Genomic DNA, 14,986 nt, shown 5'->3' with positions numbered 1-14,986 from the left:
GTAGAGAGAAGAAGAAGATAAAATTATTTCGTCGTCAGAGAGCATGACAAAACAGCTAGAGGTGGCCGTGAACTGTCGAGTTTAACTCACTCAGTACGGCCAGTCCTCTCTTCTCCTCTACACAGACCCCTCGGATGTCCAGTGGGTGTCTGAATGACTCAACCTTTAGCTTCCGTCGTCAGAATTGTGGTATTCTTTGTCAACATTCACCTCTTCAGTATAAGAGCCTTCTGCTTGCAATATTTTGATGATGGTAATTGGGGTGAAACGCTGTTAACGTCGTCTCTTTCGCCGTTCGTATGGAGAGAGTTAACGTCGTCTCTTTCGCCGTTCGTATGGAGAGAGTTAATGGAAAGATAATATCGCACAGCCAGCCTCGCAGTGCTCAGAGAACTATCAGATTAAAAGCGTGTTGGGGACCCAAAACCAAGCTGAGGTCAAGGCATTATCAGAACGAGGAGGAATCACGGACACTACCACTCCGGCAGACGTGTGTCTCGTTGCAAGTAAGGATTCTGTGTTGTTGTTGTTGTTGCTGTTGTTGATTTTGAAAGCCTGCTGATCCAGTGCCAGCTACGCTGGACAGGACACGTTGCCCGCATGACAGACAGCAGGATCCCGAAGATGCTCTTGTATGGCCAGCTGAAGGAAGGCCACCGCGAACTTGGAAGACCCTGCAAGCGCTTCAAATACACCTTGAAGACAAACCTCAAAGCCTGTTACACAGACATCGCTTCCTGGGAAACTGATGCCCTTGACCGCTCTCGCTGGAGGATGCTGTACTCTAGAGGCATAATACGTTTGAAAACAAGAGAACGCTGACAATTAAGGAGAAGCGTGAGCGAAGGAAGCAGGGCTCAACTTCTGGGGATGTTTTCCCTTGCAACACCTGTGGGAAGTGCTGCTCATCCAAAATCGGCCTCTTCTCCCATAATTATGAGGACACACACCGACAATAAGCCTGCCTGCCTGCCTACTCATCTGTCGGTCCGACGGGAGATTCCATCACTGTTTCCGTCGTTGTTATATTGGTATTGTTATTGTTGTGAACGTTATCATTGTGGTTGTGTCATTACTGTCATTGTTGATGCTGTTGGTGCTATTGGTACTACTGCTACATCTTTCTGTTGTAGTAGTAGTTGTTGTTGTTGTTGTTGTTTTGCTTTGTTTGTTTTTATTTCCCCGGACTTTCTTGGGTCGACCACCGTTTTATTTTGTATAATAAATTACAAATAAATTACACAATCAACTAAAAAAACGTGGCAATAATCAAAACCAATACCTGGCATTCCATAACTATATCATAGTAATCAATATCATTTATGGAATATATATATATATATATATATATATATAGAGAGAGAGAGAGAGAGAGAGAGACATACATACATACATACATACATACATGCATACATACATGCATACATACATCTCCAAGTATGACTTCGTTTGGTTAGTCGAGAAAATATGCGTGGACAAGAATAGTAAAATGCGTGCCAAAAAAAGCCGCATCTCCTGATAAGAATCTGCTGATAAGACACAAGGCAAACGAAGGTATTTGAAGGAACTCGTTTCAGTGAAACCACTTTTTAACCTTTCCCCGTGAAAAAAAAGAAGAATAAAAAAAATTACGGCATTAACAATAAAGAGTTAATGACAGCAAATAGCTGTCAGCAATGACCGCAGCAACAACAACAACAATAATAACTACACTGAAAACAAAAAAAGTCAAGAAACACACACACACACACACACACACACACACACACACACACACACACACACACACACACACACACACACACACACACACACACACACACACACACAGACACAGACACACACACACACACACACACACACACACACACACACACACACACACACACACACACACACACACAGAGGTCGCCACCTAAAACAAAGACGAAATCAACCCACCCCCCCAAAACATGAAAATATCGACGACATCGAAGTCGAACAAATGAGAAGAAGAAGAAGAAGAAGAAGAAGAAGAAGAGAGAGAGAGAGAGAGAGAGAGAGAGAGAGAGAGAGAGAGAGAGAGAGAGAGAACAAAAAGCACCAGTAACTGTACTGTCATTTGAAAATGTTAAAAACCAGGATGAATCTTTTGTCACAAAAAAAAAAAAAAAAAAAAAAAAAGGAAATGTGTAAACGGATGAGCCTTTTATATGTAAAACTTAGTTACCATGTTTTGTGTACCGTCAGTGCTTTGTTTCCCGTGTTGCTTTTGTGTACTTTTTTTTTTTTTTTTTTCCTAATCTCGCTTCCCCCGTCCCGCCTCTCACACACACCCCCTTCCAATATTATGTTTTTTTTTCTTTCTCCAATCACTGACACTCACCCTCTCCATTTTAGATTTTGTATTCTATCTTTTCCACATTCTGTTCTCTGTCTGTCTGTCTCTCTCTCTCTCTCTCTCTCTCTCTCTCTCTCTCTCTCTATATATATATATATATATATATATATATCTTTCTCTTCCTTTCTTAGTCCCCTCCCCCTTGCCCCCCCCCCCCCCCCCGCCCCTCCCCTCCCCATCCCCCACCTCAACCGCCCCCCTTTTCATTCGAATATACAGAAATGTCGATTTCTAATTAATACTAACAATCATCATTATAATAGTAATGATAATAATCCAAATAATAATAATAATAATGGATACTTATATAGCACACTATCCAGAAATCTGATCTAGGTGCTTTACAAAAACGCTTTGTTAACAGAAAACATTATATATTACATCTATGTTACACACACACACACACACACACACACACACACACACACATACACACACGCACACACACACACACGCACGCACGCACACACACGTGCGCTAAGCGCATGCTGCACACGGGACTTCGGTTTATAGTCTCATCCGAATGACTAACGTCCAGACCACCACTCAAGGTCTAGTGGAGGGGGAGAAAATACTGGCGACTGCCAGTGTGATTCGAACTAGTGCGCTCAGATTCTCTCGCTTCCGAGGCGGACGCGTTACCTCTAGGCCATTACTCCACACTATAATAGTTCGTCGGGAGAAAACCAGCAAGTTATCAGGTGAACATTAATTCAAGGAACATTCATCAGTCATCAGCTGGCAGCACAGAACGTTTGCGGGAAAAAAAAGAAGAAAAAAAAGGTGTTCTTTGAATGGCCCTAAGGGAAGGGAGGTAATTTAATTTCATAACGAGGGAAGACTTGACCTCAATGGGGCCTAAAATAGCACTACTATATATTTAATTAGAAAATGTACACAAGTTGTTGTCCCCTTATGTGGGTTACGTATTTACATACATACATATATACATACATACATACATATATATATATATATATATATATATATATATATATATATATATATATATTAGAAAAAAAGGGGGGGAAATGATGAACATAACATTTTAACGCATTCATACAACAGTTACTTCCCCTCAGGCCACTCCTCACCTCATAAGAGGTAGATAAAAAAAAAAAAAAAATGAAGGTGCTAGCAAGAAAACGACAACCCGCATAAAAGATGTATGATTATTTGGACTTGAATTTATTTATTTTTTCATGAAGGTAAAGAAGTTACTGTGATACAGAGAGGTACAAACGAAACTTAGCTACGATGTTTGCAGTAGGGTTACTAAAAACATAAAGAAAACAACATTTTGTTAAAATGTAGCCGTGTTATGAACCCGAGTGGTATATATGGGGACGGCGTTACAAAAGAACTAACTTAATGATGATTTACCGCATTAATGGATAGACAAGAATTCCCACGCCCAGGCCAGGAACATATAGAGGCCAGTCACAAATGGGGTTTTTCTATTGTTTTATTTACAATAGTTATGTGGAGAAGAACTGAGAAGAAGAAATAATGGAGAGGACGGTGCCTGAACAGACACAAGTAAACAGATGTTATTAAGCACATGTCAGCACAAGTGAATAGTAAAGCACATGTATACATATTACATGGAAAGATTATCACTCGGCTTGGAATAAGCAACAACATAATGCATATGTATGAAACCAAATGCTGACATCAAATGACATTTCTAATTATATGCATTTAAATAGTGCAGTTAAAGTGATTGAAGCTATGCTGATTTAGTGAAAATACAATGACAGTATAGATTAGGTAAAGCTTATACTGTGTCAAAGTGACTCAAATGAATCAGTTTATCATGTAGCACTATACTGGAGTAAGCCATATAGGAGAGAGCATGGCAACTAAATTACAATTAACAGACTGATACATATCAGGTGGTTTTAACCAATAACTGATATTAATCCAACACTATCTTGTAATCATGACAGAATACTACGCACATCTTGAGTACTGAGAATCAGTGTGTAGCCGTGTACCGAGTGGTTTAGGGTTTCAATTCTTTTATTCTTAAATTCAATCCATCCCTAAACCCACTCGGTACAGGGCTACAAAAGCTTTTGTAGTCGTGTACCGAGTGGTTCTAATAGGGTACGGATGGTACGAAAGAACTAAACTAAATGATTGAATGAAAGGATAGTCGAGAAGAATTCCCGTGGACAGGCCAGGAACATATAGAGGCCAGTCACAAAATGGGTTTTTCTATTGTTTTATTTACAATAGCTGTGTAGAGAAAACTAAGAAGACATACAGGAGAAGATGATGAGAAGATAAAAAGAGAAGACAGTGCCTGGAATGACAAAAACAAATGTCACTAGCACAACATGTCGGCACAAGTGAATAGTAAAGCACATGTATACATATTACATGGAAAGACTACCACTTGGAAATGCATATGTGTGAAAACCAAACACTGATGTCAAATGACATTTCTAATACATTTAAATAGTGCAGTTAAAGTGATTGAAGCGATGCTGACTTGGTGAAAGTACACTGACAGTATAGATTAGGTAAAGTTTATACTGTGCAAAGTGACTCAAATGAATCAGTTTATCATGTTGCACTATACTGGAGTAAGCCGTATAGGAGAGAGCATGACAATTAAATTACAATTAACAGACTGATACATATCAGGTGGTTTTAACCAATAACTGATATTAATCAAACACTATCTTGTAATCACCTAAACCGAATACTACACACCTCTTAGAGTATTGAGCACACTGTAGCAGTACAACTGATATCAGCATGTAAGATAATACCTGAATAATAAACAAGATGGATAATCAGTGGCTTAGATATAATACTGGCAAACTGACAGACCAGAGAGTAAGTGAAGCACCATCATGGCTTAACCATTAAGTGGTGAATGAACTTACACAAGTTATCCGTTGCATCAAAGCCAAATATGAACATAGCTAAACTTGTACTCAAGAAAATTTTGATTATCATTTAAAAGTTTACACTGATGGCTCGGTCCTGGATGATAGCAGTGCTGGGGATCCTGTTTACTTCAAAACTAAACTGGAAGAAACACATTGATTCAATGGTGACTAAAGCAGTTAAAAGTTTTAATTTCTTAAAAATTGTAAGTCACTCTCCTTGGGGACAAGACTCCAAAATTCTTTTACATTTAGCGACATCTCTCGTAAGATCAAGATTGACCTACGGTCAAGAAATTTTCTTTTCTGCTCCGCCGACGTTTCTAAAGAAGCTGCGAATAATTGACAGTAAAGCTGTGAAACTGGCTTTAGGGGTACCTGTGCATACTAAGACCTCAGAAGCCTATAAGCTTGCGGGTGTTCTACCACTAGATGAAATCAGAAAATTAAGTTCTGCTAAATATATTGTGAGATGTACAGCAGTGGAGGATTTTGAGGAATTAAATATTAGGTCTGATACTGATTTTCCAAAAAAATGCACAAAATAATTCAAATCTACAAACCATTCGCACATATGTGTCAGATATTTTAAATTCTTCAGACATTGATTTGCATGATATGGCACCTCGTGTTCTGGTGCCACCTGTCCCTCCCTGGGAGTTAACAAAAGCAAACGTCAACATATGTGCTTCTGACACAACAAAAGGAGAATCTCCACATATAATAGCAGCATCTGTCAGAATTGAATTAGAAGAAAATTTTGATTATCATTTAAAAGTTTACACTGATGGCTCGGTCCTGGATGATAGCAGTGCAGGATCTGCTTTTGTCATTCCTGACCTAAAAACAGAAAAATCATATTATTTAGGTAAGGGACATTTAATTTTTACCGCTGAATTGGTGGCCATCCTTATGGCTTTAAATCATCTTGTTGATATACCAATCATAGTAAGTAATATCCTATTTTGTGTTGATTCTCAATCTGTCTTAAAAAGTTTGCTCCTTTTTGAGAATAATCAAAGAGAAGATTTATTGTTTGAAATTAGGTATTTATTGCACTCCCTATTTGTGGAGGGTACAAATGTTGACTTTTGTTGGATACCATCCCACACTGGATTCCGTTATAACGACCAAACAGACAGGGCAGCGAAAAAAGGGGAGCAAAAAATCATATAGATAGTATAAAAGTATATTGCCCATCGTCATACAAGGAAATAAGCAATATACTAGAAAGAGACTTTTATAGGTGCTTGAATTCAAGTCTAAAACCTCGTCAGTTGACTCTCTCAGACTTTGGTCCGATTCGCAGACTAATTCTGAGTTTAGCTCTCAGACTATTATCAAATTCAATACAGACCAATTGTTCTAATGTCAAGTGCATATGCTTTAGTAACCTGACAATTGAGCATATAATTTTTCACTGTAGCTTGATGAAGCCTTTTGTACACGAAAGTGTGTCTTCACAAGTGACTGAGAACGTTGATGTTTTTGACTTTTTGCATTTATTATCAGTTGTTTCGCTTGTCAGTTTAACGACTTCTCCTTTACGAAGTCCTTTAAGTAATTTCCTGTATTTTGAGGTATATTTTTTTTCTTCCAAATTTCACCCACATTTTTACCCTCATTTGCCCAGTCTCCCCCAACCCTCCATTCATCCACATCTCCCACCCCTTCTAACCGATAATACTCAGATGTATTCATAAATACTTTAACAAAATGTCCTCAATCACCGATATGTGTGACGGGACATTAAACAAAAATTCCTCCACACACACACACAGACAACCGAACACCGGATTAAAACATAGACTCACTTTGTTTGCACAAGTGATTCAAAAAGAATTACTCACGGACTTAAGTTGTAATGTGTGCTGACAGGAATATTCCACCCAATAAGAATTCAGAGTTGACGTCCCGTGTCAAAAACATCAGGCCAAAGTTTATCTCAAAATGCGTCATTTTACTATGTCATGCCCCCCTTTTTGGCCTGTGTTGACCAGTTTCTGGTCCACTTGCCCACGTTGTCAGTACGAACCTGGTCAAGTTAACAAGCCATACAAAAGTTTTCATGCGTTTGGTCGTTGTAGTGATCTACGATCTTTCTTTCCCTCTCTCTCTCTCTCTCCCTTGTACACAAGGTTACATTTCAGTTCAATTTTGACATTTCATAAACATCAGTGTGATTCAACAAACACAGAGCAAACATTTAGTCCATCAATGAACATCTAAAAAAAAAAAAAAAAAAAAAAAGAATCACCAACTTATTTAGATACAAGTGTGTGGTTTTTTTAACTGTGAGAAAATTTACTCCCCCCCCTTCCCTCCCCAGAAAAAAAAGTATCTAATGATCGTGTGTTGTGCGTAAAAGATGAATAAACAAACCAATGAATAAATAAATAAGTAATGGACAGGCAACTATTTACATGAATAAATAGAAAGATCCATACACAAATAATAATAATGATAACAATGATAATGATAATAAGAAAAAAGAAGTGAGAAGAAGAAGAAATGAAAAAGTGAAAGTGATACCACATGTCACTTTATGGCATGTATTTATGATGACAAAGCTTCAAGGAGCACCATAGTTTCTATTTAGTGTTATCAAAAGATGAATATATGTTATCAGTTGCCTGTGGCAGGGCTACCTCTCTTTTTCAAATGTACAAACAAGTCAAACTGAGTAATATATATTCGTTTATGATATTGTTATAAATTCTATCAAACAAAGCATCATTCATGCAATGTACTATAACAATAGTTTTCATTTTACTCAATGTTCCATAACCAACACAGAGTATGGTATATAGCCATAAAAAATTACAGTAATCCGTCTCCACTGTGTGTACATGGTTTTCTAACTTTAACTCACTCAGTACGGCCAGTCCTCTCTTCTCCTCTACACAGACCCCTCGGATGTCCAGTGGGTGTCTGAATAACCCAACCTTTAGCTTCCGTCGTCAGAATTGTGGTATTCTTTGTCAACATTCACCTCTTCAGTATAAGAGCCTTCCGTTTGCAATATTTTGATGATGGTAATTGGAATGAAACGCTGTTAACGTCGTCTCTTTCGCCGTTCGTATGGAGAGAGTTAAAACTTAAAGAAAGCCCAGTTTTCCTCCTTTTTTTGTTTTTGAAACGTTATCATTTCAGCAGTTTTGTTTTAAATTCCCTGTTCATTGGTATCAACGACAAAGCCATGTTGTTGTCTTCAGTTTAACGTCTTTCCACTTGAAGTGATATTAGACGGGGTGGGTGGGTGGGGGGGAATCGTGGGGGTATGGGTTGTGGGAGGGGGAGGGGTAAATGTGTGTGTATGTGTGGAGAGTGACAAAATCATATACGTTTCTATTGTCCATGATAATCTAAGGTTCAAACTCTCTCCCCCATCACCTGATGCGAGAATTTTAATGGATCTAGGCGAGACATGTAAAGTGATAAAACACTTCCACACATTCACAGACGTCACATTTCGACGTGGGAAATATGGGTATACATTACTTTGTTTTCTGTCATTTAATCACGAGATCTGCCAAGCATTGGTTCTGTCTAATTCTTTTTACCAATGACTTCGAAAGGTATCGCCAATATTGTATGCTTGTTGTTGTTGTTGTTGTTTGTTATTATTACGTTTATAGAAATGAAAATTATTATCATTACTACTACTACCACTACTACTATCATTACTATTATCATTATCATCATCATCATTATCATCATCAGTAGTATCAGTATTATTGAATAACCTCACAAGAATGTCCACCAGCTGAACAGTTTCATTACAAAGATGTTTCCGCATGATTTGAAGAAATCGCTTTAATCAAGGGTATCAGGAGAGGAGAGAATCGTGTTTCGCCCCAGAAGTAGAATAATAGGCCCGTGGTAGAATATGTTCCTTTTGTAACAGAGAAATCCACCGACAAGTATAAATCCTACAGAAACTACAGAACACAAATATGTGGTGGTGTGTGTCCATCGAGATCGACGATGACTATCATTGTCATCCAGCTGGGGGATGGGGGAAGGGAAGGTGGTGGTGGGGTGGGGGGAAGGATGCTCATGAATCCATCTGTGAATGCGCAGATGGCTGAATAGTCCAATCTGCGCACGAAATGTTCGCTGACAGTTAGGGCAGACAAAGACAGGCATATCATTGTCAGGGAGCTTGTTTGCCCGTGACTTTCTGGCCTGCCTCTTCTGAACAGCTGCAGCAGTCTTGTTGGCATCGCACAACTTGGCGCCTTTGTGCACAGCAGCGCGCCATTTGTCACGGTCCACTGCAGATTCCTCCCAGGAGTCAGGGTTGATATCAAACGCTTTCAGAGAGACTTTCAGAGTATCTCTGAAGTGCTTCTTCTGACCTCCGTGTGATCTCTTCCCTTGTTGCAGCTCGTCATAGAAGAGCCTTTTGGGCAGCCGATGGTCTGGCATGCGCGCCACGTGTCCAGCCCAGCGAAGCTGGGACTGCATCAGGATGGTGAATATGCTGGGAAGGGTGGCTTTTGCGAGCACCTCCGTGTCTGGGGTCCTGTCTTGCCACTTGATGTTCAGTAGCTTCCTGAGGCATGTTGTGTGGAAGTGGTGTGGAAGTTTCGCAAGCATACAGTAGTGTGGGGAGAACTACTGCTCTGTAGACCTTTAGCTTGGTCTCAAGACCAATGCCTCTTCTGTTCCAGACATTTGCACAGAGTCTACAAAAAGTTGCGCTTGCTCTTGCAATCCCGACGTTCACTTCATCGTCGATGGTCGCATTTCGTGACAGTGTGCTGCCAAGGTATGTGAACCGCTCCACCGCACTGAGTCTCTGACCGTTGACTGTGATGTTGGGCTCAACGTGGGGTTTCCCTGGGGCTGGCTGATGGAGAACTTCAGTTTTCCTCGTGCTGATGGTAAGGCCGAAGTTCCTGCTGGCAGTGGCAAACGTGTCGACGCTGAGTTGCATGTCAGCTTCAGATCCAGCGTTGAGGGCACAATCATCAGCAAACAAAAAGTCTCTGATGATGTCTGTCACGACATTCATTTTTGCTTGAAGCCTTCTGAGGTTAAACAGCTTGCCATCTGTTCGGTACTTTAGGCCGATTCCAACATCGCCATCTCTGAAGGCATCAGTAAGCATTGCAGAGAACATGAGGCTGAATAGTGTTGGAGCCAGGACGCAGCCTTGCTTGACACCATTTGTGACAGGAAAAGGAGAAGATGTTTCGCCATTGTCCTGGACTCGAGCCTGCATTGGAATTTGCTGACCAAGGAAATAAATTTCCGAGGGCATCCGTACTTGGCCATGATCTTCCACAGTCCCTCTCTACTCACGGTGTCGAAGGCCTTAGTGAGGTCGACATAGGTGGAGAACGGATCAGCATTTTGCTCTTGACATTTCTCTTGCAGCTGCCTTGCAGCAAACACCATGTCGGTGGTTCCGCGCTCTTTCCGGAATCCACATTGGCTCTCAGGCAAATGACCTTGGTCAAGGTGTGCTGTGAGGCGGTTTAGTAGGATCCTGACAAGTATCTTGCCTGCGATGGAGAGCAAGGAAATGCCCCGATGGTTATCACAGGCTTGCCGGTTCCCCTTTCGCTTGTACAAGTGAATGATAGATGCATCTGTGAAATCCTGGGGGAGCGTCTCTTCTTTCCACATGAGTGAGTACAGCTGATGGAGCTTCTCAGCACAGTGCCACTGTTGAAATGCTCAGCCCAGCGTTCGAGAATTTTCTCCTTCTCGGTGATCAAGGTATTCCCATAAGCACTGAGGAGGGGGGATGATCCTGAGGATGTGGGGCCGTAGACTTCTTTTAAGGCATCATAGAACCTCTTCATATCGTGCCTGTCAGCATATCCCTGGATCTCATCAGCTTTGTCATTCAGCCACTTATCCTGCATCTGACGTAAATTTTGCTGAACAGTCCTGCGGATGGCATTGTACGCATCCTTTTTTGATGTGGACTTTGAGTTGCTCAGGTAGGCTTAATGCAGACGGCTTTTCTCATCCAGAAGCTGTTTGATTTCATCACAGTTTTCTTCAAACCAGTCTTTGTGCTTTCTGGACATGGGTCCCAGGGTCTCTGAAGCTGTACTATAGATCAGCTCGCGCAGGGTATTCCAGTCAGACTCCACATTCTGGTTGTCCAGAGAGGCGGATTCCAGACGATCTTCCAGCAGCTCCACAAAGGTCTATTTGATGGTGATGTTTTTCAGCTTAGCGATGTTGAGCCGTTTTGGAGCCTTCTGGCCTTGGGAGCGTCTTTTGGGCTGGATTCGAATATTCAGCTTCGAGACTACAAGGCGATGGTCTGTCCAACACTCGGCGCCGCACATGGTCTTTGTCACACGTACATCTTGCCTATCCCTTTTCCTGACGATGACGTAATCGATGAGATGCCAATGCTTTGAGCGAGGGTGCATCCATGACGTCCTGTTACGGGTAGGGAGGCAGAAAACTGTGTTGGTTATCAGCAGTTCGTGCTCTGCACAGGTCTGAAGCAAAAGCTATCCATTTGGGTTGCAGTGGCCCACGCCGTGCTTTCCAATCACTCCATCCCAGGAGATGTAGTCAGAGCCAACTCTAGCATTGAAGTCCCCAAGAATGATGAGCTTGTCTGCTTTAGAGATAGCAGCAATGACAGAGTGAAGGTCCTCGTAGAACTTCGCCTTCACTTCATCCGGGTTGGTCATGGTTGGGGCGTAGGCACTGACAATGGTGAGGTGCTTCTGGCCAGATGACAGTGGGAGTTTCATGGTCATAAGCCTATCGTTGACTCCCTTTGGGATTCCAGCTAGCTTGCTGACAAGTGTTGTTTTTACTGCAAAACCAACGCCAGCCTCACGTCGCTCTTCGCTTCCTCGTCTACTCCAGAAGAAGGTGTAACCAGATCCCAGTTCATAGAGCTCGCCTTCGCCTGCAAGTCGAGTCTCACTCAAGGCTGCGATGTCGATGTTGTATCTGGCGAGTTCGGATGCAACTAGTGTCGTTCTCCTTTGGGGTCTGTCCGCGTCATCTCTGTCCAGGAGAGTCCCCAATGTTTTCCAAGCACCAATGGTTGAGAGGAACGATCCTTGTTTTTTTTTTTCTTTCTCTTTGTTTCGACCCAGGGTGATATGGAGCAGAGCAAATTTTTAGGGCACCTTTTCTAGCCCCTCCTCATGCCAGGGGGGTGAGCAGTGCATTCCTAAAGAGGGCTGCTCAACGGCTGCCGAGCACCATCGCTGCTCCTGTCGATGGGAAAAAACGAACCCCATGGCCTGAGCCGCCTGCGTGCAGGTCTGCGGCTGCGACTGCCAGTGTACCCACACCTATCGTTTCGTCGCTCGCCTGTCGCCACAGGACTTGGGGGTGATGAAATGATGCAGGATGAAAGATCATTAAGGATGACTGACGACTTGCGCGATGAGTTTGTTTAAAGTGAAGAGGAGTTGCGCAACGTCGGCCTCACTCTCTCGTCCGGGTCCACCAATTTCCAGTGGCAAGACTAAGTCGAGACGACTGGAGGATGAGCACGGATGCAGTGGATGACCAAGATATCCTTTCGGTGTCTCATCTTGCTCTCTGCACTCCACAGTGCGTTGCTGTAACCGCCTTCCTCTCCGTTGAACCGATAGGTTTCTTCCGCAGATTCTGTCGGATCCAGACTTCGCATGCATGTGTAGACACACCCCGGGGGCCAACTGCGTGTGGCATGCACACAGCACGGTGGAGCTAGATGGCCGTCGGTGGCTCTCCTGAGCCGACGCCCTTTTATGGATCTCCATAAGGGTGTCTAGCCACCCGCCTCACCAGTCCCGGAAGGGAGCGGTGGGAGTGCGGGTTTAGTCGCCGACAACCCGACCCTGAACAGGTTGTACTTGATTACAGGTTACCAGTAGCAGATCTAATGACCTGACCTGAACACAAATATAATTATATACTGAGGCCACTCCAGTGTCTATATTCCAAGCATGATTACAGAAGCTTCTCATAAATTACAATGAAATCTGAGACGACCACACACACACACAAAAAAAAGATAATAATAATAATAATCATAATCATAAGGAAGAAAGGAGAGAAAAAAAAACATACCGCGTGTATTAGAATGTTTGAGTTTATGACAGTCAAATCATCTGTTTCTGGAGGGAAATTTTTTGGGTTGTTGTCTGCTGTTACAATTATAATGACTGCAAAATAAATGCAATACAGTATAATATAATACATTACATCTTGAGATACTTCAGTGTCTTCCCACCTCTCTATTCCTGTCTGTCTGTCTGTCTGTCTGTCTCTCTCTCCTCCTTCTCCTTCCTCGCAATGCTCCTTGCAGGATTGTCTTGGCATGCTCTACGGATCGTTGGAGTTCAATAGCATGGTTTAAAACAGACGACACAAAATCACTTGGACAAAGGATGTCTCCTCTTTAATCAGAGTCACTTGTCTTTCCGATTCGCTGATTGGTGCAAAGATTGTGTCTCCGGAAGTTGGTGGATCTCAATAGTTGACGAGGAGTAATCTTCGGCAAGTCGCGTGTACAATTAAAAAAGTAAACAAACAAACAAAAAACAAACAAACAAACAAAAAAAACACCTCTTCCTTTAGTATCAGTATCAGTAGCTCAAGGAGGCGTCACTGCGTTCGGACAAATCCATATACGCTACACCACATCTGCCAAGCAGATGCCTGACCAGCAGCGTAACCCAACGCGCTTAGTCAGGCCTTGAGAAAAAAAACAACAAAAAACCCCACAAACAAACAAACAAAATTAAAATAAATAAATTAATTAATTAATTATTAAAAAATAAATAAATAAAAAATATAAAATAAAATAAAATAAATGAAAAAAGAAAAAAGAAATAAGCAATTAGATAAATAAATAATAGATAAATACATAAAAAAAGAACTACTACTAATATATATATAAGGCGCAAAAACTTGATGAAGTCAACTAAAAGGGTACAAAAAAATCTATAAATAAATAAATTAAAATAAAATTAAATATATAATAATAAATAAAAATAAATAAATAAATAGATAAAAATAAAATAAAATAATATGTTAATAAATGAAACTCTTTTTTTTTTTTCTTTTTCTTTTTTTTAACACTGGACTTTTATCATCCATGAGTTCGCGTTCGAGGTTTCAGGAGTTGACCATTCAGCATTGACGTCAGCACAAAATACACTCAGATAAGTACGGCTGACATCTCCCAACAACTGAAGCGATATCTGAACTTGCTGCTAAGGCCTACTTTTTTTTCTTTTTTTTTTTTTTTGGGGGGGGGGGGGCGAGGGATGACATTCGCGTAATGCGTCATACATAGATAGATATAATATATAACGTATCATGACACCAAAAAATCTTCAGGGCACATGTGGGAGCCCTCTGTAAGTTCGTTTTACCGAGAAAAAAAAAAAAGTACACATGGATTTTTAAAAAAATGTTTTGACATTGTTGTACACTACCTTGTCTTTGCAGGTATGTGTGTGTGTGGGAGGGGGGGGGGGGCGTGGGGGTGAGGGTGAGAGTTAAATATTTATATTTTATTTGCTGGATGTTTTCTATCGGTATACATTGTTGTGCAATACTTTATTGTCTTAATGTGTGCACATGTGTTGGGGTGTGCGGGTGTGGGGTTGTTTTAGTCAGCAACTGAGAGTTTATATCTGACTTGTTTCAGTGTATTGTATGGTACATATGTTCATTTTTTATGTTGGTGTCTACAACGAGCCTGTGATTGCAC

The 14,986-nt window shown here is 41.2% G+C and overlaps 1 protein-coding gene across 1 annotated transcript in view; it reads left to right on the top strand.

The window, feature by feature from the left end:
• Nucleotides 1–412: 412 nt before the first annotated feature.
• The window catches only part of LOC143296515 (uncharacterized), a 28,206-nt gene continuing 13,632 nt past the window's right edge, over nt 413–14,986 (top strand). The window contains exon 1 of the mRNA XM_076608501.1: nt 413–506. The gene's annotated coding sequence lies outside the window, so the exon portion shown is untranslated. The remainder of the gene's footprint in view (nt 507–14,986) is intronic.

The sequence above is a fragment of the Babylonia areolata genome, chromosome 21 (assembly GCF_041734735.1).
Source record: "Babylonia areolata isolate BAREFJ2019XMU chromosome 21, ASM4173473v1, whole genome shotgun sequence".
In the NCBI taxonomy this organism is placed as follows: domain Eukaryota; kingdom Metazoa; phylum Mollusca; class Gastropoda; order Neogastropoda; family Buccinidae; genus Babylonia; species Babylonia areolata.
This window is presented reverse-complemented; position numbering and strand designations above follow the sequence as displayed.